The sequence below is a fragment of the Hyaena hyaena genome, unplaced genomic scaffold (genome assembly GCF_003009895.1).
Source record: "Hyaena hyaena isolate Hyena2069 unplaced genomic scaffold, ASM300989v1 scaffold_117, whole genome shotgun sequence".
Taxonomy (NCBI): Eukaryota; Metazoa; Chordata; class Mammalia; order Carnivora; family Hyaenidae; genus Hyaena; species Hyaena hyaena.
In genome coordinates this window covers 439,073-461,826 of record NW_024080749.1, presented here as the reverse complement: position 1 = coordinate 461,826, position 22,754 = coordinate 439,073, and the positions used below count along the sequence as shown (strand labels likewise).

The 22,754-nt window shown below is 43.2% G+C and overlaps 1 protein-coding gene and 1 long non-coding RNA gene across 5 annotated transcripts in view; one reads left to right on the top strand and one right to left on the bottom strand.

The window, feature by feature from the left end:
• FARSB (phenylalanyl-tRNA synthetase subunit beta) overlaps positions 1 to 22,754 on the top strand; it is a 70,498-nt gene that overhangs the window by 46,642 nt on the left and 1,102 nt on the right. The gene's annotated exons all lie outside the window — the stretch shown is intronic.
• Positions 1,143 to 16,857, bottom strand: LOC120234838. 4 transcript variants are annotated; one of them, XR_005529211.1, is made up of 6 exons: positions 16,592 to 16,809; positions 15,993 to 16,040; positions 15,689 to 15,848; positions 7,474 to 7,590; positions 1,368 to 1,422; positions 1,145 to 1,277 (listed from the first exon to the last, which is right to left on the bottom strand). It is a non-coding gene; the product is annotated as an uncharacterized LOC120234838 (long non-coding RNA). The 4 variants fall into 4 exon arrangements; XR_005529213.1 differs by adding an exon at positions 16,822 to 16,857 and having other exon boundaries at positions 1,147 to 1,422; positions 16,592 to 16,732; XR_005529210.1 differs by having other exon boundaries at positions 1,143 to 1,422.

Sequence of the window (22,754 nt, the reverse complement as noted above, 5' to 3'; positions counted from 1 at the left end):
AAGAAGTGTTTCATGCCACTCCTTCCTACTGCCTGTCATAACTATGTGGCATCTTAAGTGTCTGACAGAACATTCATTTTTTTAAAAATGTTCTTTACCGGTTACTTGTAGTGATATGAGGTCTTTTGGAGGACATATTTTTGATTTTCTTAGATGTATTTTTCTTAGTCCTCATAGATTGTTGTTTTATTGTTGGTGGTTTAACTTTTTTTTTTTTACTTGAAGATTTCTTTGAAAATGCAGTAACCCTGAAACACGTGGGCCTTTTTAGATTGAAGATCTGTGAAGGTTTTTGTCATTGTTGTTTGTTTGGTTTGTTTTCCACAAAATTGAGAGATTAAATATGTCGGAGAGTTACTGTCTTCCACCACATCCCTCATTAGAAATTACCCAGTACGACATGCGTTATCCTTCTAGAGCTGTGGAGCGTTAGAACTGGATCTTAGAGCTCAGCAAGCCCAATTCCCTGGTTTCACACGTGAAGGAACCAGGCCTGGGCAAGTTGAATGAGCTGGGCTGTGTGTCACGTGCGGAACGCAGCGCCCCTCTCGCCCAGTGTTCCTTCCACAGGCCCACGTTGCCCGCCTTCACAGTGCCTTTACTCCTTCACCAGTTTGCTCTTCTAGAGTTCTTTAAGATAGGGTCAGCCAAGTTAATAGCAACCTGAAAGCTGTTTTCTTCTTTGCCTTCTGAAGACTTAGAAACTTCCTTTCATAAATACATTAACTGGATAGAAATCAGTTCTCTGAAACAGATTATGCTATGTATATGGGGCCTGTTTTTTTTTCCTTGAAAAATTGCAGAGAGCTGAAATGGTGAATTGGAGCATTATCTGCAATGGATAGGACACTTTTATATGAATAATGTTTCTATAAGCCATAAATTAACATCTTTTTTAAAAATATTTTTTTAATGTGTTTTATTTATTTCCGAGAGAGAGAGAGAGACAGACAGACAGACAGCATGAGCAGGGGAGGGTCAGAGAGAGAGGAAGATACAGAATCCGAAGCAGACTCCAGGCTCTGAGCTAGCTGTCAGCACAGAGCCTGACACGGGGCTCGAACCCACGAACCGTGAGATCATGACCTGAGCCAAAGTCGGACACTCAACCAACTGAGCCACCCAGGCGCCCCCATAAATTAACATCTTAATGTGTTGCCTCTGTGGCCTGAGTAAGCTCCTTAGATGTTTATTTTTCGGAGGAATCTGAGTTCCCAGTCATGAGGCAGGCTTCAAGAAGACAGAGGTAAGTAGGACAGGCCCCGCTGCCTGAGAACCTATCGGGGGAAGAGCGTTACATACCAGCTCGCACCAGGCTGCTGCATCCGATGGGAACCTTGAGGTTTCCACAGGGGGAAGCCATGCACCTGAGGGTGTCCGGGAAAGTGTTACAGAGCATCTGGGAAGTGGGATGGGCCTGTCCTGTGAAGGAAGGAATAGGGGAAGCAAGATGAGCCATGTGAGCTAAGACAAAATACGACGGGAAACATGGCCTCGTGCAGTTTGGTTTGCCTAGAGGGTGAGGAGGAAGCTCAGGACTATATTGAGAGTCCTAAATGCTAGAACAAGGGATTTTAGCTAATCAGGAAAAAAAAATACTGAAGCTTCCCCCTACCCCCCCCCCCCCCCCAATAAATGATTTGATTTGGGTCTGGCAACAGTATGGAGATTGGATGGTATAGGGAGTAAGGGGTAGAGAGTGGTTGGAAGGTTGCGTAGCGTAGATTCCATATCACAGTATACACTGTGCTACAGTAGTGAGGGTGTTGACTTGAAACTTGAACTTCAGTGTTGGGCGTAGCCATTCCAAGGAGAAGACTGATTTAAGACCCTTCTGAAAGGTAGGAGCTACAGCATTTAGCATTTGGAAGATACCATGGTATGTGCCGCTTGGGATCTTTTATAGAAAAAGCGAATCTGTGTTGATCTTTTTCAAAGTCAGATTTTTATAATTCTAAACCTAGGATAGTATTTAAATCCTTCATTATTTTTGGTGCTAAAATATGTAACACTTAGTACTTAATTTCCCTAATACACAGATGTCTGTTGTGTTGTGTTTTGTTTTTAACTAGAAAATGCATTCATAAACTCTAATCTTCTGATGTGGTTGTAGGTCTTGATGTTCACTCTTTTAGGCCAAGTTGTTACTATGGTTTTGATTTAGCATGAGGACAGACTCAATATTCGGTTTCCTTTTAAATTTATTTAGGCTTTCATAGAATATTCTTATGTTTTTAAGTTTTGACGTCTATGATTTATAAAATTATAAATTTGAAAAGCTTTGGTACAACTTCTTTATACATATGGGTGGCCTGGACCAGTACATGTTTCATTATATCTTAGCTGGCTATTTTGGGGGTAAAGAAAAACAAAACAGGGTATTTACTTCTGCTGTCTCTATCACCAGCATTGGCCACATCTTTTTTTCCTGAGTGCTTTCTGTAAGAGCCATCAAACCAAAGAGAATTACTGTCATTATAAATAATAATCCCTCGTTTCTCATAGGCATTTCTAAGTCTATTTTGATTAGTGACTTTTTTTTTTATGGTTAAAGAAATCAACACTTAAAGTAAGTGGTTTGTCAAAATAAGTCAGGAACAAAGCTGGTGTTTATCTAAAACTTCATATATATACTGTATATATATCATATAGATATACATATGTGTCTCCTAAGTAAATACATAAACACAGGAATTTGATAGTTGGAGTGTGTTTAGCTGTATCATTTCTACCAAAATATTGTTATTTTGTGTATAACTTTTTCTGTAAAGAAAAGGTCTTCAGAGTATCAAAGAAGAGAAGCAGATTAAGAATGGCCATTTCCCACCATTTTTGATTACTGAGTTGTCTTCTGTTACTCTAGCATATGGTTTACTTTTTAATAATTAAAATCCTTGGTGGCTTTGTGTTTGTAATTGAGCTAAGTCTATTCCCCAGAGATTCCTGCTCATGTCAGCCCATTGGCCGTTACACCTGATTTCTTCTCTTTTCTAATGAGCGCCACCGACTTCCTTTTGTGCTGTGCTGTTTGATGGTAGTGATGAGTGGAACAAAACGTGATTCCCCTCTGAGAAATGTGGCCCTGTCCGTTGTGAGAGAAATCTGGAAGCTCATCTGATTGATTGCTGCATTGACCCCAAAGTGTTCTGTTGATATTGGAGCGTAACCTTGTTTATTATTAAGGCGACAGCCCTCTGCAGCCTGAGGAGCCCTGCGGAAGGACTGCTGCCGGAGGTAGAAGTCAGGGTGCTGCCGAGTTTTCATTCGCTGAGCACCTGGGCACTGAAGAACGTAACATGGGATAGACCGAGGAGGTGATCATAGGATGAGGTCAGTTAAGGCGGGGGGCAGGGCAGGAGAAGAACTTCATAGCAGGCTGTAAAGCCTTCTGAGGGTTTCAGGATTCGGCTCAGTGTTTTAATGGCATTTGATCAGATTATTACAGCATATGTATGTGCCCCCCCTCCCCTCGCCCCGCCAAGCTTCTCCCCTTTTGTGGTTGGTTGCAGACTGAATTATGTATGTTAGAATGCATTTATCCTTTTCTGAAACCACTCTGGGCAAGAAAAAAATCTCAGCGTTTTTCTATTTAGAACAGTTATGTGGTTACTGGGAAAATCAGTGGCCAGAGTTCTTTCTTGTAGGAGGTGGTGGGCTTGGTGTGCATTTGGCTGCATTGACTTTTAGTGTGTATTTTCCCTTTAATTTGTTACCAGTTCAGTTTGGTTTTATTTACATCTCTTCAGAAGACTTCAGTTTAAACTTGAGACGAGATCCCTAAGAGACAGGTTTTACAGCTTTTAGTTTTGAACAATTCTAGTTTTCATGCTGCTCAGAATTCATTTTGTGAGATGAAAAATCACCATAAGTAATAGGCACATTTAATCCTGCACCATATGTAGCCATAGAGGTTATTTAGGTCCCTTCTGTTACAGTAACACTTACTAATGATCATTGACTTGACCTGTAGGTCATGACCTTTTCCTCTTTCAGGACACCTGTGAAGGATTTCAGATGCTAAAAAATATGGGTGAGACTGTGAGTTTTCCCTGGTCTTCACACTGGCTTTCAGTGTAACATGAGCTTAGAAATATACGGGAAGAATATCTGTTGGACAACTTTTGAAGTAATGGTGTTTCATTTATGGTTTGATTTATACAAATGTTCTGCACCAGAATAGAAGGGGATCCATATGATGTGTCCACATTTAGTGGTAACTACCACCAACAAAGGCATCACTCTGTTAAGGCATCAACTTTTTTCCTTTGAAAAACAGTGTAGACGTTTTTAAGCTTCCTGACCTTAGTACTCTGTATAAAAACATATAAAAACAATCCTTATTCCTTTGCTTCTCTACTTTATCATGTTTAAAGAAAGCCTTCAAATATAATTTTTGTTCCCTTTTTGGAAGGGATTAAAATCCAGTATTACAGCAGCTGTGATCCCCATGCAGAGACTCACACTGTATGGCGGGCCACAGTGTTTATAAAGCTTTAGCGGTTATCAGGTGGTTCACTTAGCCCTGTGCTTTTGCGTGTTTTTGCCTCCCTCTCTCATGTGTACCAGGCAAAGTTCTCTCCACTCGTGTTCATTTCACTTCGTGTGGACGTGCGCACGTGCGCTCACGCGCGTGTGTACTTATTTGACATTTCAGTACTCAGCAAATTGGAGTGCTCATGCCACATCTCACTTGAATGACTCAGTTCCATTTCCCATCTGATAGATGTCCTAACAGGTTTCTGCTTCCCTTAGGAAACCTTTTTTAGACCTTTTCTCTCTAATTGCCCCTCCACGAAAATTTGATACCACAGATACACTACATGTTATGTGCTCTCTGCATGGCTGTGCTTCATATATAAAAAGAATAAGTAGAAACCTCTCTAAAATCCAAAGTTAAAAATAACTAAAAAGTTAAATTAAAATCTGTATCTACTGAATAACTTTTAATGTTTATTTACTTGTATAAATTGTAGTGTGTCAAATTATATATGCCAATCAATCACATTTTGTCACTTAAAGCATTTTTTTCGCAAAAGCAAAACAATTGCAAGTAATTTCTTAATTATTAGTGACTTTAGCTTCTCCATGAGAGAAAATAACTAGCTGGTAGTCAGATATTGTCATTGTTTTTTCTTTTTGGCACGTGATGTAATTAATGATGTGTTGAATAACTTTTTGAATTAGAAACGTTTTATTGTCAAAGCCTGAGCCGTACAGAAGCTCCTGGCGTCAGACATGAACAGTATCCTCACGGCAGCTGACGGCAGCCCGTGTGCGCGCACAGGCCGCCTGTCCACACGGCTGCATGAGCGACAGGAAGTCTGGCAGTCAGAGTCCCAGCCGTCTGTCGCTGTGGTTTTGCAGTGCTGACTGAGCTGGCATACAGCTGCTTTATATTCCGTGTCGGTGCTGCTCCTGTGTGCCCAGGGCGACCCAGTGAGAGGACCTGAATACTCAGGAGTAAGATGGTCAAGTTGGGTTCAGCATTGGAGGGCCACAAACCATTGTAGTTGTTGTGGTTTTTTTCATGTTTGTTTTATTTTGGATAGAGCACGAGCAGGGGAGGGGCAGAGAGAGGGGCACAGAGGATCTGAAGCGGGCTGGTGCTGACAGCAGTGAGCCCGATGTGAGGCTCAAACCCGCGAACTGTGAGATCACAACCTGTGCCAAACTCGGACACTCAACCCACTGAGCCACCCAGGCGCCCCTGTAATTTGTATGATTTTTTTCATACCTCTCTTTCTGCCCCAAGAACTCATTTTCACTCCCGTTAAGCATGCAGGCTGTAACTGAATGCATTCTTTGGGTTCAATTCAGCTTTTTTTGCTGGGCAAAAATATCTTTATTTGCCACCTTATATTCCTTTGTTTCCTGCTTCCAAACTGGATCCTGGCGTCCATTGTTCTATAGAAAAGGCCATGGCCCAAATACAAAGGGATGCAAACGGAACTCAGTTTTAGCTTGCGAGATGGGCCCAGATCCTGAAAGTTTAGAGGATTTTTAGGGTGACTTTTACTACTTAGTTTTCATCTTACATATAAGACAGTTTCACTTTCTCCGGGTAGCAGCAGTTTTACACTTTGGTGGCACCCTGGTTTGGGCACATGGGTGTGCTGCAGCGTATTGCTTGAGAATGGTGTGTTCTGGGAAACTGAACTCCAGCTCTCTGAGTAGCCAGTCCAGCCATCGGAAGCCTGGGTGCCTTGGTGGCTAGAAGAAGGTAAACATTGAATAAATCCCTAGGTGGGGCTGACGTGGAGCAGTCAGCTGTCCACATGGCTGTTCAGAATAAAGGTTGCCTTCCCTGGAGCACTTAATTCTGTGTTTGATATAAAATAAACCTCTGTGTTCATTAAACCGCTGATCTTTGGAATTTTCTTTTCTCAAAGGTAAACTCAATCCTCACTTACAAGTTCTATTTTAATTTCTACCTGCTTGAACTCCTTGGCAGAATTAAGTGCTATCCAGCTGTAAGATCATGGAATCAGGTTTCATGCTAACCTCGGAGTCATTTCAAAATTAAGTCTTAGTAAAACCATTCTCATTTTTCCTTTCTCTGTTGTTGTATCCCTTTACTTTTGACTTTTGAGTTCACCTTCAGTGACCCCTGCCCTATCGACATGGGCTGTGGGCTCATTCCAGCCTCCTTCATGGATGTTCATTTCATGGATGCATTTGTGTTTTGTTGCCATGAAGGTGTTGCAAACGACTGGCACTTATTTCCGGCTGGAATTTTTACAGCTAGTGAAGACATTGGCCCGTCCCAGGGAATATGTTATAGAGGAGTGGCTTTTAAAATGTCTTCTGGGTGGTGCCTGGGTGGCTTAGTCAGTTAAGCGCCCTACTTCGGCTCGGGTCATGATCTCACATCTCATAAGTTTGAGCCCCACACTGGGCTCGGGCTCTGTGCTGACAGCTCAGAGCCTGGAGGCTGCTTCGGATTCATTCTCTCTCTCTGCCCCTCCCCTGTTTGCACCCTGCCCCTCCCTCTCTCTCTCTTACCCCCCCCTCTCAAAAATAAACATTAAAAAATTTTTTTAAATGTCGTCTGGGCTCCCATAAAACAGCAAACGCATTGTATTTGTATACTTCCAAGTAAAATTTGAACAAAAGGTCCCTGTTGTAAAAATAAGTTTGAAACCCACCTTTCTAGAGAAGCTGGAAGTTCACGAGTGCCGTAGTGATGAGAAGTAGGTATTCTCCCTCTGTACAGTGTTGTTGGAGTAACTAAGATTTTATTTCATTTTAAAGTTTATTTATTTTGAGAGAGACAGAGACAGTGTGAGTGGGAGAGGGGCGGAGAGAGAATCCCAAGCAGGCCCCGTGCTGTCCCATGGAGGCCGATGAAGGGCTGGAACTCACAGAACCTGAGCCGAAACCAGGAGTCAGAATGCTTACCTGGCGGAGCCCCCAGGCGCCCCAGGAGGAGCTAGAGTTTTATAAAAGAAGCCTTCCTGTCACCTGGAGAGGTACCTTGCGGGCGAAAGCCGTGAGTAGCTGTGGCTCCAGCTTCTGCATCAGCGATAAGGCATCAGATGTCCTTCAGTTCTGGTTGCTCAGGAAGACCAGGTACCCGGTGGCGTCTCACTCCTGTGGGGACGGCGGAAGTAAGAGTCCTTTCCATCAACGCTGACTTAAAAGGGAAAGTCTGCCAGAACATTGGTTCAGCTCGTATTTCTTAAGTTTTTTTTGGTCAGTTGAAAAGTTAATGATATGAGTTAATGTAATATGGCAGTGACTTTTCCTTTAGTCTGATAAATCCCTCAACACAATTAGCCACTTAAAATAATGGATGATCTCTAATATTTTGTCAGGGGAAGGGAACAAAATGAAATAAGGCGTTGTATTTCCCCAAACAGTAGGAAATACTATGATAGAGAACAAGACATATGCATGTATTTAGATAGGTAGATGGACAGATCTTTTTTCTTAATATAGTTTATTGTCAAGTTGGTTTACATATAACACCCAGTGCTCATCCCAATAAGTGCCCTCCCCCGTGCCCATCACCCCCTTCCCCTCCCCCCACCCCCATCAACCCTCAGTTTGTTCTCAGTATTTAAGAGTCTCTTATGGTTTGCTTCCCTCCTGTAGATGGACAGATCTTAAGGAAGGAAACCACCTATCCATTGCAGTGGCTTTGAAAAGTCTAGGGAATAATTGAGTTACTTAAAACCGATAACTGCTCTTCTTTGAAGTAGATGGGTTTAATAAGCATATAAGTTTATTGAATTTACCCATCTTCAAAATGTCCATTTCCCTTTGACATATTCATATTTAGTATTTCCTTTTGTTCCAAAGTATAGAACTGGGGTGGTAATTTTTTTGTTGTTTTTGAGAATTTGATGAAAGCTCCCATCAGGACACTCCTATAACTTAAATCCCATTTTGTCTTTTTAAAATTTTGAAATAATCACAAGCTTATTTAAAAAATGCAAGTACAGGGACGCCTGGGTGGCTCAGTCGGTTAAGCGTCTGACTCTTGATTACCATTCAGGTCGTGATCTCACAGTCAAGCCCCATGTCGGCTCACACTGATAGCAAGGACCCTGCTTGGGATTCTCTTTCTTCCTCTCTCTCTCTGCCCTTCCCTTGCTTGCACACGTCTACGCTCGCTCGCTCGCTCTCGCGCTCTCTCTCTCTCCCTCTCTCTCTCTCTCCCTCCCTCCCTCTCCCTCTAACAACAGCAACAAAAAAACACAAGTACAGTACAAAAAGCCTTTCCTGAACTGTTGGAGCATAAGTTACTAACCTGATCTCCCATTACTCCTGAGTACTTCAGTGTATTTCCTTCAGACAAGGACATTGTCCCGCATAACCACAGTATAGTCATCAACATCAGGAAAACCTCATTCATCTTAATGCTAACCACCATCTTAATCCTGAGACCCTAGGCAAGTTCTGTCAATCTTTACATCCAAGACTCATGTTATCTTTAGCTGCCATGATTCTCTAGTCTCTTTCTGGAGAGTTCTTTACTTGATGTTGATGACCTTAACACTTTTGAAGATTACAGGTCAGTTCTGTAGTGCATCCCTCAATTTTGAGTTATCTAGGGTTTCCTTACCAGTGGATTCGGGTTCGGCGTCTTTGGAAGAATGTAACACAAATAATGGTGTCTTCTCAAGTGCCACAGTTTCCATTTATTTCATAACTGACGATGTTCACTTTAATTGTTAAGGTGGTGGTTACTAGGCTTTACTGTAAAGTTATTCCTTTCCCCATTATAATAAAACATTTTGTGGGAAGAGCTTTGAAATTATTTAAATGTCCTGTTCCTAATGTATCTTCCTATTTCTAGAAGTATGGACTATTATTTATTTTAATTCAATATAGTAATTGTGTTGATCACATTGTCCCCAATTTGGCTATTGAGTGTTCCTTCAAGGTGGTTTCTGTGTCCTTTTAATATGTTCCTATTCTTTATTAGCATTCCCTTGCTTTGGGCTCAAGAAAATATTCCTAGTCTTACCTGGAACTTTCCATTGCCCCATTTTCCGTCCTGGTTCTATTTATTAGGAAATGGTGTTTAAAAGCCAAGATTTAGGGTGTGTTTATTGCTGTTGGAAGTGAGTTATTTCCATGTATATGTGTGCGCGCGCACACACACATTTTCTTCTGTGTGTGTGTGTGTGTGTGTGTTTTCTAAGACCGTAAGTCCATAGCTGTCCCATGTTTGCATGTCTCTCCAACAGAGGGAAACGCAGCTCCCATTATTCCTCACTCACTCACTTACTTGATCGGTGCCCTTGTTTGTAACCAGACTCCATCTTTTCCCTCCATGTGTCCTCTGCTCAGCTGTGGATGCCTTTGCCATCCCCTTAGGCTCTGACACTCCAGGCTGACTCTCTTTTTCCTGATCTAGGGGACATGGTCCCTAGGGTGGGGATTTCTGCTGCCTTTAGCCTCTTTAGGACTGAATTGTCCTGGAAGAGTAGGGGAAGAGACTTTTAAGTCTTAAGATGCCTTTGTCAGGAGGTTCTTATTAAAATGAAGGTGGGGGGTGGGGTGGGAGGGAAAATGGTTGTATACAATGGGGCTTTTTCTAAAGCTGGTAATAATGTAGAAAACATTTCTGGGCTCATACATATTTTCTGTGTCAGACCTGGAAACAGGTCTATATATCCAAGCGGCCCTGGTTCCTCTTAGTGAGAAATCAAATTTAGATCACAGTCTGGGTGTTAAAGTTGCTCACTGCTACTGAAGAAGTCGCTTCTGGGACTTCGATGTGCAGGGCTGGAGAAACTGGTTTTTGTTCTGTTTTTTAAACAAGAAAACATTGAGTTATATGGATATTTGTAATTTAGGATTAGGAGATTTTTACTTAATATACTTGATTTTATATTTATAGCTCTTTTCTCTACATTGAAAATCTTGGTTCCTGATGAAGTTATTTGCTCACACTGTTTTTCAAAATGACATCAGTATGATTATTAAAACAATTTAAACGTTATCTGCAGTTCTCTTTGCACTTAGGATATAACTTATAGATTGAAGTATATTTCAAGAATTCCAACTTTTATTCCTGTTCTGATCACACTGTTCCCTCACTGCCTATTTAGGTTATGGTTTTTACTAATTTTCAGTTATCTTTCTGTAGTTTTTTTTTGTTTTGTTTTTTGTTTTTTTTTTTAATGTGTGTGTATGTATTCTCCACGTTCTCAACTGGGGAGTTGATACTTTACATGTTGCTTGGTACCTTGTTGTTTTTTCCTTTAACTTAATCTACATTGGAGATCACTCTGCAGCCATTTATGGAGATCTCTCTGTCTCTCTGTCTCTCTCTGACGTTTGCAGAGTGCTGTACTGGAGTGCCACAGTTTATTCAACGAATTCTCTATCGATGGACTTAGTTAGGCTGTTTCCAGTCTTTTGCTTCTGCACATAATGCCACAAAGAATAGCTCTGTGTCTATGCTATTTGGTATTTTTGCTAGTGTTTCTTTGGGACAGATTCTTAGAAGTTTGGGACTGCTGGACAAAGGATAATTTCATATTTTTGTTAGATAGCACCAAACACCTCTCTGGGGGACGTGTGTCCTGACACCATACAAACCCAGCAGCTGATGAGAACACCTTTTTTCCCTCAACCTTGTTCACAACTTGTCAGACTTCTCTATTTGGGGGGCAGTATTTCAGGAGGAAAAGGGTGTCTACTATAGTTGTAGCTGGCTTACTCTTGTGAGCAAGTAAACATGTGTTCATGATTTAGGACATTTTTATTTCCTTTTTTGTAAACTTCTATTCATAGGTCTTGCTTATTTTTTCTTTAGGTATGTTGCGCTTTCCTTCTCTTTTTAGAAACTTTTGATTCATTTAGAGATATTAACCGTTTGTGATGTACATCCAACCATTTGTTTTTTAAGTTTTTAAATTTTGTTTTGTTGCCATTTAGATTTTTATGTAATAAAACTTCCCAGTCTGTTTCCTTATTGCTTCTAGATTTTGAGTCATAAAGTTTCTTCCATTCTGTGATGAGGGAGGAATTCTCCATGCTTCCTTTAGAGCTTAAGTGTTTCATCATTTTACATTTAAACCTCTTTGTAATTTATCCTGAGTACATTTGAGGAGTAGATCCAGTTTTTTCTTTTTCCATTTGCTTTGTAGATTTTGATACATGCTGTTTTCCAATTATTGCTTCTTTTAAATGGTATTTTTTAACTTCCTGAATTTATGGTAAAACTTTTTGGAATCCATGAAGGAGTATAAGATATCTAAACTTTAATCTCTGATATCTTTAAAAGATAAAATGAGTTTTGGAAGTCTGTTAGTTAGATTGAACCTGGTACAGGAGAAAACATGAGGGTATTTGAATGGGTGGGACTCTTTCAAGAAAAGAAAACCTGAAATTTGCAAGCACAGATTGGCATGATAGTCTCCTTAATCAGCCCAACCCTTTTAATCTGTTAGCAGTCTTTCCCAACATTAAAATAAATGTCTTATGTAGATGTAAAGGTAATTAGAAATTGAGATAAGTGAGACCTTAATCAGATAGTATTGATAAGATTCAGATTCCAAAAGGAAATGTTTATGCCATAACTAGGGAATTGATAAAAACCTTTTAGTTGATGATTTGTATGTTGGGTTTATTCTGTAACTGTTTAAAGAACACATTATGAATCAAAGCAGAGGACTCTGTGTGATCCCTGTTTACACAGAGCTGGGGCACATATTGGTATCCATCATCTTTTCAGAGCACTTTGCAACTTAATAACCAGGTTCCCACCCAACGACTTTGTTTAGAGTGATGTATTTGTCGGGTTGTTTTTTTGTTTGTTTGTTTGTTGACTTCTGTTATCCTCTTAAGTCATTTCAGTGGATTCCAACACCTTTTTCAGTCTCTGTTTTGCTCCCTGCTTATGTATAGTTGAGCCAGAAGTAGAGTTTGATATAGTAACTCTCACTGCTTAGGAGCTAATAGCTTACCATCTATTATGGTTTAGGAAATTAGACTGTTGTTAAAAATCACTGACCAACATCTTCCTTTTTTTTTTTTTTAAAAAGCAAGACTCTGGGAGCCTTAATAATAATGCTTGCTGATTTTAAAAAAACATTTTCAAATGTTTTTTATTTATTTCTGAGAATGAGAGAGAGACAGCGTGAGCAGGGGAGGGTCAGAGGGAGAGGGTGTGAGATACAGAATCTGAAACAGGCTCCAGGCTCTGAGCTGGCTACAGAGCCCGATGTGGGGCTCGAACCCACAAACCGTGAGATCGTAACCTGAGCTGAAATCGTACACTTAACCGACTAAGCCACCCAGGTGCCCCTTAAAAAACATTTTTAAAATCTTTATTAAAAATTTTAATTTATTTTTGAGAGAGTGGGTGAGAGAGAGAGAGAGACAGACAGAGCATGAGTAGAGAAGGGGCAGACAGAGAGGGAGACACGATATCTGAAGCAGGCAGGCTCGAAGCTCTGAGCTATCAGCACAGAGCCCGACATGGGGCTCAAACTTGTGAACGGTGAGATCATGACCTGAGCTGAAGTTGGATGCCTACCTGACTGAGCCACCCAGGTGCCCCTGATTTTTAAAAATATTAATCCAGGGGCCCCTGATTTTTAAAAATATTAATCCAGGGACACCTGAGTGGCTCAGTCAGGTAAGCGTCCGACATCGGCTCAGGTGATGATCTCACACTCCGTGAGTTTGAGCCCCGTGTCAGACTTGGTGCTGACAGCCCAGAGCCTGGAGCCTGCCTCAGGTTCCCTCTCTCTCTGCTCCTCTGCTCATGCTCTGTCTCTCTCACTCACTCAAAAATAACTAAACATTATTAAAATATATTAGTCCATAATCTACTTTGTTAAAAAATGAGAAACGCGTATTTTACTGTGGACTTTGGGGCATTGGGGAAGCAGAAGGTTAATCGGACGTTCATTAGGTATCTGTCTTTTCCAGAGGTTCCTTCATTTGCCAGCACCTTTTCTCTCTGCTTCCCATATTATCCTTTACTTAGACTCCTTTCTGCCTTTTAGCTTAGTCTTTTCTCTGTTATATCATTGCAGGAATCCCATGGGGCACCTGGGTGGTTCAGTCGGTTAAGCGTCTGACTTTGGCTGAGGTCATAATCTCACCGTTCCTGAGTTCAAGCCCCACGTCAGGCTCTGTGCTGCCAGCTCAGACCCAGGAGCCTGTTTCAGATTCCGTGTCTTCCTCTCTCTGCCCCTCCCCACACTTGTGCTCTCTCTCTTTTACTCTCAAAAGTAAACATTAAAAATTAAAAAAAAAAAAAAACCACTCCCAGTGCTTTTATATAAATAATAGAAGGACAATTTAACTTCATTGAGATCCCAGTTGAGAGCTTGGATCTTGGTGCGTTATTTTGCTTTACATTGATGTTGAATAGCTCTGGTCTAATCTTGACCTGTTTGAGAAATCCATGCTGCTGGTCACGCGGGTGACTTGGGCTGGGGGTCAGGAACGTAATCTTCCTGCGGACGGTTATTTCAGGCGAGACTGGCCAAATGTGAAATCAACGGCTTGTACTGAGAACCCCAGGCCTTGCAGCCCCACCCTGTGTCTCTAGGGCTCTTCCTCCCCACCCTCTGCCCCTGGGGCCCGGGCTCTTATTGGTCCCCTTCTATTCCTTTAAAAATACTTTCTTGGGGCGCCTGAAGGGCTTAGTCGGTTGAGCGTCCGACTTTCACTTGGGTCGTGATCTCGCGGTTCGTGGGTTCCGGCCCCGCGTCGGGCTCTGTGCTGACTGCCAGCTCGGAGCCTGGAGCCTGTTTCAGAGTCTGTGTCTCCCTCTCTCTCTGACCCTCCCCGGCTCATGGTGTCTCTTTCTCTCCTAGAAATGAATAAAACTATAAAAAAAAATAAAAAAAAAAATAAAAAATAAAAATACTTTCTTGGGGCACCTGGGTGGCTCAGTTGGTTAAATGTCCGACTTCAGCTCAGGTCATGATCTCACAGTTCGTGGGTTCGAGCCCCACGGCAGGCTCTGTGCTGATAGCTCAGAGCCTGGAGGCTGCTTCAGATTCTGTGTCTCCCTCTCTCCCTGACCCTCCCCTGCTCACGCTGTCTCTCTCTCTGTCAAAAATAAATATTAAAAAAAAATACTTTTTTTTCTGGAAAGGATCTGACTTTAGTTCCCATGATACGTATCGGTATGAACTTAAGGGATGCTTTGATTTTCAGCCGCTTTTCTGACTGTGAAGGGAGAGCAGTTTGGTCCCGTTATAAAAATTTCAGGTATTAACAAAAGAATGGGGGCTAATTCAGTGGAATAGAAAAATCTGCCGCGCCCCCCCCCCCCCGAAACCATGACATGGTGGCAGCCACACTCTTACATGAAAAGAGCGTATTTGGAGAGAGGTGGCAGAGGGCATGTGGGGGAGCAGCAGCACGTCCCAGCATAAGAGCAAATACAGGGGGTTGTGCACTTGCCTTACTGTGCACACACCGTGTGACTGTAGTTCCAGCAGTTTCTTCTGAGTGATGTCGAAGGCCATTAAAGAGTAAACCCTGGAGCAAAATATCAGATAAAATGCCTTGCTCTACACGCCTCCAGAACTTACCGTTTCGATGTGTAATATTCACCAGGAGATGGTGGGTGTTTGATCAGTGCTGTCCTCGGCCACTGAGCTTTGGCCCGGGAGGAGAGTTTCTGATCATTCTCTTAATTCCTGAAGGCTCCTAGCATGTTTGAATTATATTCTCTGAACAGAGATTGTCTTGGAATTACTTTCCTAGGTTGCTTTGGAGCATTCCACCACCCATCTCCCCCCCCCCCCCCCCCCCCCCCCCCCCCCCCCCCCCCCGCCGCCATCAGTACAACTAAGAAAGGTGGAACCCGGTACCAGGCAAGGGAAAGCACTGGTCGGTGTTGTGCGGGACGGGATCGGCACGGCCCGGCTTAGCATTGCTAGAGGTCTCTTGTTTAAACGCTTTGATATATGATGACCCAGACAAGGATCTGTTTTTTAAACTTGTGTGCTGTTAGTCTTGGCAAAGGGAAAGAAATTGAAAAAGCAGTATATATTCTAGAAGCCCTGTGTATAACAGTGAATAACAGGGAACAGCTCCAACATAAGATACTTTAAGAACAGTTTGGCAAACTTGGACATAAAATGTAACGAAGATGTTAAAAATGTCTTTCGACATGTGAATATAAACTAAGTTGAAATGCGGGGCCCAGGATGGTACAGACAGCAGTTAAAACAATAGGAAAGAGCATGTTTTGTCAGACCTGAGGACGCGTGTTCGGCTGCGGCATGGTAAAAGCAGCCCTGGGTGTTGCATCCGGTCTTTGTGTCGCTGGAGCCCATGTCATCTAGGACTCCGTCCCTTTGTGTGAGCTTCTTCATCCCTAAGGGGAATGCTGGGATCTGTCCGTCTGCACCACACAGCTGTGGAGAGGCACGTGAGTTTGGGAACGCATTAGGGGATGGAGACTCACTCTCCAGAGTACACTCCGGGCAGATTTCAGCTCTGCGCTCGAGAACGTTGGCAGTGGGTACAGGCTGGGCTTCGAGTCCCAGCTCTGCTCTTACCTGGCCGTGTGGTTTTTCTTAACCTCTGTCGTATCCATTTTCTCCTCTCTGAAATAAAGGCACAGACAAGATCTTCTCTAAGTCGTTTCCCGGGTTCAAATCATGCAAGAGTTTCCTGCTTCAAAAGCAGGCGCTGCACAGGCTCTGACTGCCGCACTCGCTCTCCTCGCCTTTCTAGCTGGTGTCACTGAGGTGCTACTTTATCTGCTTATGTTATCCTAGCCTGGTCTCCAGAATCTGGAATGTATTCTTTGAGTGTGCCTATGATGTGTGAGAGGTCTAAAACAGCATAGCTGTTTTCCCCGGAAGGCTCACTCTAGGTTTTGTCAGTTTTATGTTGTGTTAATAATTCTGCGGAGCCTGCTTGGGTCTGTCCTGAGGTTAGAGGTTGTCAGGTTTCTTTCTCCCTCTTAAGTTCTGTTTGTTTATTTTATTCTAAACCAGAAGTTTGCAAACATGGAATGGACAGCTTGACCAGAGGTTTGAAGACATTATCCCGTGGGCCATCTGTGCTCTGGGCTGGACACACACACACACACACACACATACACACACACACCACCCCCACCCCTACCCCCCGGGTCCGTGGCCGTTGGCACCTGTGCGCACTCTGTAGGCGATCCAGTTGCTTGCCTTGGGCGGGTTCCCTAATCTCCTAGGGCTTGGCTTTCTCCCATCTGTGACGTGCCTGGCCTCGGGGACTTGGCCAGGGCTGCAGTGGAGCTGAGGCCCAGCCTTCCCTGCGGGTGGAAGGAGAGGAATAGAAGGCAAGGTACCCTGGCGTTAACAGTCTCAGCGTCTTTACTTTTTCACCCGCACTCCCTCCTACCTGTCAGTGGAACTCTCTCGTTCTGAAACTACAGCCCACCCACTATTATTACACATTTGGAGTTCTGTTAACTCCATGTTGGCCAAAGGTCTCAAATTAAGTCAACTAATTCTGAAATTACAGATACAGTCTTATATACTCAACATTCCCTTATTTCCCCAATTAATCCTACAATAGTCTTCTTATGATTATTAATATTATTTCACTATGATTGTGGAGAAAGTAATAATGTTGATCATACTTGGCTTGTGAAATTGTCTCCTTAAAAGACTGTATTAGGTAAAAAACTAGAGAAGAACCATTTTATTAGTATAGGAAAGCAGGATAGTCCTGCCTTTTATTTCTGACGTTTTTATTCTAAAACTGTCCTAAGAATGTTTAAGAAATGTGACAATTTGAGGGAAATGATGGAAGCATCAAACAAATGTAGGACGATGCATTATTTTAGAATAGGAATTTTAAAACCAGTAGTGTGTGAGGATACTTTTTAACCTGGAGTTAAATATCCTTTGGTTTTATACAAGTAAATTTGAGACTGATTTAAAATTGCAATTGGATGGATTGCATTTTTTTTTTTAATTTTTGAGAGTGAGCATGTGTTGTGTGCCAGGGAAGGGCAGAGAGAGTGAGAGAGAGAATCCCAGGCAGCCTCTGTGCTGTCAGCCCAGAGCCCTGTGCGGGGCTCAAACTCCCAAACCATGAGATCTTGATCTGAGCTGAAGGCAGACACTTAACCGACTGAGCCACCCAGGCACCCCTGGATGGATAACATTTAAGTTCTAACATTGTTGACCTTCTTCAGCTTTTTACATAGGACTCTGTGGGTATGAGAGTGACATAATTAAGATGAGACTTTAAAATAGATCTTAAAAAGTGAATGCCATGGGAATTACAAATTTGTGTATACAAAGTAAACTGGGAAATTTTGGAGTTTGATCATAAGGTGATTGTGGTGATTATTGAGAGAGCAGGTGTAAGTGGGGGCAGAGAGAGAGAATCCCATGGGCAGGTGGCGTGGGGAAGAAGAGAGAGAGAGAGAAAAAAAAAGAGGGAGAGGCAGGCAGGGAGAGAGAGAGGATTGAACTCACAAACAGGGAGATCATGACCTGAGCTGGAGTCAGATGCTTAATGACAGCCACCCAGGTACCCTGTGGTGATTTATTTAGAAGATTTTTTATTGAAGACATTTATCCTTTTGTTAGGAGAACAGATAGTCTGGGCTTTGCTGATTCCTTTTTAGGAATAAAGTCTCCAGGATCCAGTCCTTACTTGCGGCGGGGGCCTCGCCGAGCCCAGTCTCCACAGGGTGCCCCGGGAGCGCGGGTTTCCTCCTCGGGGCCGGGCAGTGGGGGTCAGCAGGCACCCTCTGTCCTCACGTCCGGCCGCCGCTGCTCGCAGAGTTAATAGTGTCTGCAGGTGTGTTGGGATTAGCACTGTAAAGTTGTGTAAGGGCTTTTCCTTCCTTTTGATCTTCTGAAAGGGCTGAAAGATAGCCATTAAACTCAAGGGATTAGGTCTCCTCTCTTTAAAGACTTTAGGTACCATAAATATTTCACTTCAGATGTAAGGTAAAGAATTATGTACATCTAGGGAGAAATGGGTGTTTTATATTACCAGTTGGAAATTATTCAGTCTCCGCTTACAAATTAAATGAGCTTTGTAGAGAGAGTTTTCTCCCAACCTGTAGTGGACTGGGGTTGGGCAAAAAAATGTGTGGGTTTATAGCTCAGTAATTATACTTTTTTTTTTTCCTTCTAAAACCCTTTTCTTTATAAGTTACTGTATTGTCTCCATCGTGCCTCCTCCCTGCCCGTTGGGGGCTCTCCACTGTGTACAGCTCAGCCGGCTCACGCGAGAACTCCTGCCTCTGACACTTTAAGAACAACTACTCTGCACCCGTGTTCAGTTTGTGTGTTTGGTTTTGTCCTTTCTCTTTATTTAAGCTAACACCACTTAGGGAAGGTGAGGTGGACGGTTCTGGTCACTGCACTCTCAGGAAGCTGGGGGAAAGCCGGGAGGGGAGCCCTGTGTAGGGGACTGTGCTGTCGGCCCCGTGCCACTGTGTCCGCATCACGCCACCATGGGGCACTGGGGAGTTTCTTGTCCTTCGTGGTTTCCTAGGATGGGCTGTGGCGCTGCGCGATGGCATTTAGAATTGAGGCTTCGGAGAGGAAGGGGGAGGCTGGCTAGACGCTAGCCCTAGAGTCGGCCTGTTAACCGATGATTCCTGTGCCCACCCGTATCACATGGTCAGTCACTTAGAACAGGCCTAAAGCACACTCAGTCCACCCAGTAGGCTCCAGTGTCTGTATGATTCTGCATTTTGTGTTTTGTCCCGGAATTTATGGAGAGCTCTGTGTGGTTATTTGTATCTACGCCAATAGTGGTGTTTTCTGTTCCTTGCTGTGACATGTGTCACACAGACTCAGTCCTTTTCCAGGGCTCCTTGCCCTCTTTTTATTTTGTTCTTACCTTTTTATTGGAGAAAATTTGGTGATGAAGTACTAGATTGCAGGCAGTTAAGTGTGGGGATTTGAACCCTGAAGCAGGTCTCAGTGATGTGAGGGGAAAAGTAAAATTATGAGTAGATGATTATTAGCAATGGTCACAATAAAGTACCAGATGAAAAAGCTGAATATAGCCACCGGCAGGGGGTTTAAGGTTAAGGAATTAAGAGCCTCGTGCTTGATAACACTGCCCCACGTTCAGATTAGAGGCCTGCTCAGTTATCGCCTTCCACCTTCACTTCCGATGCTTCATAAAATTATAGGAATGGCTCTGCGTGTGAAGCTAATCCAAACGTTGGGCCTATAATATTCCTCTAAAAGAAAGACAGGGGCAAAAAGAAACTGTGAAAGGTGTTTGGCAGCGAGCAAGAGCGGTAGCTCACAAACTCTTTGAAGGTCAATTAGCCAGAAAATGTGCTAAAGACTGGGTGCTGTGCTGCGTTACTGGCCGAGAGTTACCCCCAAGGTCCTCAAAGTGGCCCTGCCGCCTGAGCACAGAGAGACAATTACAGACCTCGAGGAGATGCTACAAAAGCTTTAATTAAGGGACTTACTTACACCCCACTAGGTTTTGGAAATTAAATTCTTGCCTGTGCTTAACTGATGTTCCTTTTGTCCGGGCTTCTACCCGGCTTTCGGCAGAGAGCACGGTTTCTCCCGGGTCTGCTCTCGGTTGGAAGCCGTTTCACTGTGATGGAAACCGGCAATGCGGGGAAGTTAATCCTTGTAAGGAACCGGGTGAAAAAGTGGGCTGAGGGGCTTTCTGCCAGGCAGCATTTGAGGCACAGGTTGAAGATTGTGGTGTTGACACACCTTAGTCCGCCCGGAAACCAGGAGGTCTGTTAGGGCTTAGACGCGTGAAAAGTAATAAGCAGATGTATTCTTTAGAATTGGAATTTTAGAATTCTCGTTCACAGGGCGCCATCATTTTCCTTGAATTGGCAACTTTGTGGGTCTAGATCCAGCAGGCCACTCTCTCTCCAGAAACATGTGCTTGTTTTTTGTTGAGGATGTGAGAGTAGCCTCTGACTGTCATCTAGGGCTGGTTTTTCACAAACCCAGACCCACAGTGAGGCTCCATTTGGAGGTGACTTTTTCTGGAAAGACTGATTAAAGTTGCATCCAATCCCAGCTAGTGCGTTATGATGCATCGATCTGCCCAAGCTCAGCCATCCTGCTGCGGATGGGGACGCTCCCATCTTTGAACTCGGGCCTAATTGCTGCTTTACTCCAGTGTGTTTGTTCCCTTTGTTTCTGCAGTGAAGTAACTCTCTTCTTGTCCGCCTTCTTTGGAGTGATGCATTTCTGCCTGCAAAGTTTGGTTTGAACCATAAAGTTTTAAAAAGTACTAAGAAATCCTTGTGTTTTGATAATTTTTGTTAAATTTTCTTTGAGTATTTCTAGTCTATACTCATCAGTCAAGAGGGCCATTCTTTAGGTTCTCTCTGTACCTTTGAAATTCCCTTTTGTGTGCCTCTCCACTTTTGTATCGGAAGAACAAAACTGCAGCCTTGCTTCTAACTGAACAGAGGAGTCAATAAGAAGTGCTGGGGCGCCCGGGTGGCTCAGTTGGTTAAGCGTCTGACTTCAGCTCAGGTCATGATCTCACAGTTCGTGAGTTTGAGCCGCGCGTCAGACTCTGCTGCCAGCTCAGAGTCTGGAACCTGCTTTGGATTCTATGTCTGCCTCTGTCTCTTAAAAATACACATTAAAAAAATTTTTTTAAAAGAAAGAAAATCAGAAGTACTTATCATACTCTGACCTTGTGAGAAATGAGAAATTCCAAGAAAAATGATCATGGTGGTCACAGGTTATGAGGTTTCTGAAGAAATCCATTATCGAACTTGATTCTTACTTGCAGGTGGGTAGAAGAGGGTTCACACTGGTCCTGAGACCAGCAGCGTCCTCTGATCCAGGGCAGGTTAGGATGCGGTGGTGGCTCCTGCATCCATGTGCTGGGCTGAGAGCTTTGGATACTTATGTTATTTAGAGTCTTCTCCTACCTGAATAGATTTTAAATAAGGCATAATATGAATTTCAGTTTTCTTTGCTTTTCTTTGGAAAGAGGGAAAATTATATTTAGTTATAGGAACAGCTTTGTTTGACCGAGTACCTGACTGGTTAACAAGCTGTAGCCAGATATAGTAGAAACTTCTGGAGAAAGGGGCAGATGGCATTTTCATGGTTGCTCACTGAAGAAGAATGTAACTGAATTTTGCTAAAAAGTGCTGATTCAAAAGGATGTTTTATGAAGTAAAAATTCTGAGTTCTTATCTCTTAAGCTTTATTTTGCTAACATTGTTAGAACTAGTACATCTGGCTTAGATTCTAAACTAGTCTGGTTTTATGCTCCAGTTAAAATGAATCCAGTCAAATTGGAATTTGAAGATAGATAAAAAGGATTTTGATACACAGGGAAGATTCTTCAGCATAGCAGGTTTAGCAGGGAAGGTCGTAAGCTTCCTTTCTGGATGGCCTTTAAAAATCGGCTGGTGGGGTGTTCAGATAGTGTAGGGTATTCAGTCAGAGTTGTGTGTAAGGGGGTGACGGACGGCAGAGTGAGTGACCCCTCAGCGGCCCTTCCAGCGCATGGACTCCTGGTCACGCTGCTTGCCATCAGCACTTAAACAAGCTCCTCGCTTTGTTGTTTGAAGATTTCTTTTATTTGGGTGGGGGGTGGGGGTAGTTGTGTAAATTGGGTTAAAATGTGCCATCTTTATCAGGTTTAGTGATAGAGCTCACTGAGGCTCTACGTTATCAATTCAGTTTGCTCTCTGTTTGTTGAGTCACATGTGGATTGATGTGCACAGCCAAGTACAAACCCCAAATGCAGCTCCGTGAAATTCTCTAATAAGTCATTGGAACAAAATAGTTTAGGGGGGAAGTGAGGACCAGACCACTTTATATTCCAGCCCAGAGTGCTTTGGGGGTTAAGAATGACAATTAAAAATGTTTTCCAGGAGGGGCACCTGCATGGCTAAGTCAGTTAAGCGCCCAACTTTGGTTCGGTCGTGATCTCAGTTTGTGAGGTCGAGCCCCTGCACTGACACAGCGGGGCCTGCTTTCCATCCTCTGCCTCCCTCTCTGCCCCTCCCCAGCTTGCGTGCTCTCGCTCGCTCTTTCTCAAAACTAAACAAAAAAGTGTTTTTCAGGAGTATAAACCTCCTTCTGGGCTGACTGGGAAATACGTGTAATTGTCCCCTGTGTCTTGGGGGTGCGGCTGGTTCTGACTTGTTAGCAGCACGTGGCCCTCCTCCCCCGCCCCTCCTCCTTCTTCATCGTGCTGACCTTGGGGCCATTAGTAGAGACTCAGCAGTTTATTCTTTCATGAATAATGCACTCACTCTGAACCGGCAGGCTTGTGGCCCAGACCTGTGGGTATTTATAGTTCATGCCAGTAAATGTTCCGGTTGAATCAGTCAGGAG